The sequence below is a fragment of the Cygnus olor genome, chromosome 1 (genome assembly GCF_009769625.2).
Source record: "Cygnus olor isolate bCygOlo1 chromosome 1, bCygOlo1.pri.v2, whole genome shotgun sequence".
NCBI lineage: Eukaryota > Metazoa > Chordata > Aves > Anseriformes > Anatidae > Cygnus > Cygnus olor.
The window spans coordinates 142,141,038-142,146,060 of NC_049169.1; the positions used below are offsets into that span (position 1 = coordinate 142,141,038).

Here is a 5,023-nt window from a genome sequence, read left to right on the forward strand (position 1 = left end):
TTTTCCATTGTCCTCTTTCCAGTGCAGCTTAACTCTGAGTGTGCTGAAGCTTGAAATGTAGCTTCCGATTTATAATAGCAACAGGGCATGCAGCAAATGTCAACAAATCCCCTGTCACCCAGGCAAGAAGGAAATGTGAGAAGTAAGGCAGAGTAGCCCTTCCTTGCTGCATAATACAAAAAACCCTCAGTGAGAAATAAAGAATTAAGATCGTGCTCATGAAAAACTGTATGAGATCATTAATATTGAACCAAAATTGGCACGCTATGGTGCCAATCACTGAAATAACCAATTATACATACAATGCAGGTATAGACCTATGTGCTTGATATGTAAGTAAATATAAAATGAAACTCCTCCACCATCTACCTCCTCCGCTGCAAAATTAAAGGAATTCCAGCAGACCACATTGACCATATTCTGAAAAAAGCACCCCATAAGACCCACATCACTGACCTCAAGTGACCTCAATAAATAAGTAACTGCTGAAGGATCAGCTCTCTTGTTGTGAAACAATAGACCCAAACTTCAGTGGAGCGCATGCAAGAAAATGTCACAGGAGGGTAGCACAGGATTTCAGAGCAGAAAGAAAGTTTGGGGAATAGCAAGTACATAGCCAAGCAACCGAGAAAACCTTTTAGCAAGGAAAATTCTGCATTTGTCTTCACTTCTGGAGCATCAGGTAGCACCCCTCTTGCTTTTCTGCTAATAAAGATGGGGAGATGTGATGGAAATACATCATATTCTTTGCCATTTGCTCTTTTTTCCCTGTCTCTAAGATGTCATTTTATGAATTTATTCATTGGTCAACAAATGATTCCTGGAAAAACATACCAGGCTATTGGTTATTTGTAAGTTTTCTGTCAGTGGTTTTTACTCTTTCTATGTGATCTGTCACCTGAGTCACATTACAGGCTTATTTCTGGCTTCAGTTTGGAAGAAAGTATCTGTAAGACAAGAGGGAAAGCTGCCTTTGATTGTGTCAAGAGGTCTATGAAATTAAGAGCTGATAGACTGGCTCATAAAAGAAATTTAAGAATATTTTAAATCTTTTCCTTTGGACTACTTCCTGCCTGAAAAATCCTTACTGGGAAAATGTGGATGTTATGAGCAGGTTCATTCTTAAAATGGATTTTCTCCTTTTATCGTCAGGGACAGAAAGTGATTTAGACAAATGGAGTGTGGTAGGAAGCTTTTTGTGTGTCATTTGAGGCCTTGTCCATCTGCAAGATGAGACCAGTGTGTATGAAAAGCAGGGTCTGTCTGTCCATCACATATGCAGATTTCAACTCAATAGCACAATTGCAAGAGAGAGAGTTCATCTTCAGAGGCTACCACCACTGAGTTGGATATTACCTCCTTAATCTGAGCTATGATAACAACCTTGTGTTAGTTAAAACCACCTTCCCGCTTGCTTCACTTCGTTATGAGACAGAAGTAAAGAGATGATAAAGTGAAACATACTACATCTGTGGCCACAGCTGAACTGGATCAGAGAATGGGAGGCTGATCTAAAATTAGGTTTTGACTGCTAATGTTAAAGCATTCATGTCATAGTTTAAGGTATCTGACTTAAATTTAGAAGTGGCCAGCATAAGAAAGAGTTAGGGAGAGACAGACAGAGCAGGAGATATGCAGTGGACTAGTCTTAGCACTCAGCTTTTAGCATTTGTTACCAGCACACCAGGCAATCCAGCAGCACTGTTGTGCAGGCATCAGCACTGGAGTCTCTCCTCTTCCTTGAGTCTCTGGTTTTAAAAAACGTGATTATGCAGGAGTAGTATTTTCAGCATCTTTTTACATAGAAAGATGGAATGTGTCTGGGTAGGAAAAACTCCATTTTCTGATTCGCTTGTGTGTTTACTTTGCTTTGCATTCAGTTATATATATATATTTTTTTTTCAGCACAAGGATTTAAAGTTGTTGCTGACTTTGTGTTCTGCTGTACCACAACACTTGGTAGAGGAAAAGGAAAGCAAATGTGCAGAGTTGCCAGGATACGGATTTATTCAGAACTTAAGCAGCCTGGCACTTCTACTGTGAAGTTCCTTCCCCCTTGCCTCACTCCCTCGTGCTCCAGCAGCAGGCAGATAGACAAGAAATAGGAAATGACCAGCTCCTGTTTCACACTGTAGCATTCATTTTCATTTTATTCTGAGCCTTTCACAGCCCTGTAGACCAACATGACTGTTTTCAAATGACAGCTATGAAATGGGTGCAACATGGAAAATTCAAGTGGTTAGTTTACTTAGAAGCGTGTGATCCTTCTTTCCTGCTATTCCTGCTTCCAAATGCTATTTTTTTTAGTTCAAAAGTAGCATTTGGGGAGAGGGAAAATAAATTAATTTACTAGCCTGTTTTTCTTGTGAAATAATAGATAATAACTGTTTGCAAACACTTTTACCGTAGAGTAAGTACTGGACAGAATTGGTGTTTCCCATCCAAACCTGCTGCTTTGGGTCAACATTTGATATATGTCTTTAAAAGGGCAAGAAACAACTTCATGTTTTATAAAACTCTACAGCTCTTAGAAGCTATCCACACACTCAGAGAGCGAAGAAGAGTTTTTGAGGACAAAAGAGACAGGTATCATCTTTGGTCTTTTTACAATGGCTATATAATATATTCAAAATATATATTCAAAATACTGAAATAGTTTCTTAAATACGTAGTTTCTTAAATATCTGCTTCCTGTGCTTGATTTAGCTGGAGTTGCATGTGGAATTGTTACCCTCAATCACCATGTTCCCTTTCCTCTTCTCCCAGTTTATAACAGTCACTTCTAAACTATGGCCAAGTGGAGGGACTAAACTAACTAAATAAAAACTAACGTCAAGCAACACTTTCCAGCACTTCAATATGATATTAGAATAATAATAATAATACAAGACATGATTATGAGAGAGTTGTAAATATAACTATTAAACAATAGGTGCCACAAGTTCTTTATAAAGAAACTTTCTACCTCCCTGAGAAAGCTACCTGAAAAGCTATGCAGCTTTTCAATACTTAAAGGGAACTTTAAAAAAGACGGAAAGTGATTTTTGCTTGGACAGACAATGACAGGACAAGGGGGAATAATTTTAAACTAAAAGAGGGGAGATTTAGGCTAGATGTTAGGAGGAAATTTTTCACTCAGAGGGTGGTGAGGCTCTGGAACAGGTTGCCCAGAGAAGCTGTGGGTGCCCCATCCCTGGAAGTGTTGAAGGCAAAGTTAGATGGGGCTTTGGGGAACCTGGTCCGGTGGGTGGCATTCCTGCCCATGTCAGGGGTGTTGGAACTAGGTAATCTTTAAGGTCCCTTCCAACCTGAGCTGTTCTGTGATTCTGTGATTCTATGAAATCTTTTAAAGTAAATATTGGCCTGGAAGAATTTCAAGATATTCACTATTGCTTCTACATGTTGGCATGGTTGTTCCTTTTCATTCCTTGTCCTCTTCTCCTCTTCCTTTGTACCTGGTACTTTTTGTTTGTTTGTTTGTTTTTGTTTTTAATAAATTTGAAAGATAAAATTACCTCATCACTTCTTTTCTTGGAATAAGTTCGTGATGAAGGTCCCACATGGTAGATGTCTGCTGGCTACATAAAGAATTGTCTTCAGAGATAAAAACTTACTTCATCACATATAGCAGCATAGATGAGAAATAAATAGAAGGCAAGTGCGCTACGATTTCTTGTTTTCATCTCTTCTTCAGGAACTCATACATGTGTTCCCAAATTAAAGGGAAATCTGATGTATAGAAGACCATCCAACAGAACAGCAGATTTCTGAATTTGATAGAGCAGTTCAGTAGTGATGAGAAAAACGGGAACCTGGAGAGATACTGAAGGATCATGGATTATCAGAAGACACTTGATCTGCAGTGCTGGAGAGATGAGAGACTCATTAACCATGTTATAAGCTGGAGGGGAGAAAATGTTGTCAAGTAGTGTTTGCATGATTTTCAGTGGCATTAATTCATCCCTTGAATATGCTTTCTTTTTTAAGAAATGATGAATTCCACTAAAGGTGAAATGAAAGAAATCAGTCCAATTCAGAGAAGGCCCACTCTAGCTCTGTATACCAAACAGAAAATTCCAAAATAACCTCAGCTGTAAGGTAGTATGGATGTTGTAGGCCAAAAGATTTGATTATTGGGTTTGCATATATTAGAAGAAAACACATTTTCAAAATATGTTAGCATTGCACACTATGCATCCAGTATATGAGCCCATGAATCTTCCATCTTGATTGCACAATAATAGACGGAATAGTATCCATTTCTGGTAATACACTCACAGTCACAGGACAAAGATTTGTACTTGCTCAGCTCAGGGAACCCATCTGGTCAAACTTCATTGTTACTACAGCAGTATGTTTAATTTTGAAAGCCCTGGGTGATATGAAAGAATTAATTTCATTGTAAACCTCAATGACCACTTCATCAGTGGTAGGTATTCCCACCTCTACTTGATAAGCAACTGACTTCTAGCTGCAAATAGCAACAGACAGCAACACTCTTTTGGATAATAAATAGCAACAAACAGCACTTGAAATTTCTCAGATGCATAATTTCATAGAATCATAGAATGGCTCAGGTTGGAAAGAATTTCGAAGATCATCTAGTTCCAACACGCCTGCCATGGGCAGGGGTGCCACCCACTAAATCAGGTTGCGCAGGGCCTCATCCAACCTGGTCTTGAACACCTCTAGGCATGGGGCATCCACAACCTCTCTGGGCAACCTGTTCCAGTGCCCCAACACCAGAGTGAAGAATTTCCTTCTAACATCTAATCTAAATCTCCCCTATTTTAGTTTAAAACCATACCCCCTTGTCTGATTGAGCAAAAAATCACTCTCCATCTTTTTTATAAGCCCCCTTTAAGTACTGAAAAGCCGCAATGAGGTCACCCCGGAGCCTTCTCTTCTTTAGGCTGAACATCCCCAACTGTCTCAGCCTGTCTTCATAGGAGAGGTGCTCCAGCCCCTTGATCATCTTTACAGCCCTCCTCTGGACCTGTTCTAACAGCCCTTCTTGTGCTGG

At 39.4% G+C, this 5,023-nt stretch overlaps 1 long non-coding RNA gene across 1 annotated transcript; it reads left to right on the top strand.

The window, feature by feature from the left end:
• The first annotated feature begins 1,625 nt into the window (after positions 1–1,625).
• LOC121062778 lies at positions 1,626–4,533 on the top strand. The gene is made up of 3 exons (XR_005815701.1): positions 1,626–1,824; positions 1,906–2,586; positions 3,695–4,533. It is a non-coding gene; the product is annotated as an uncharacterized LOC121062778 (long non-coding RNA).
• Positions 4,534–5,023: the final 490 nt, after the last annotated feature.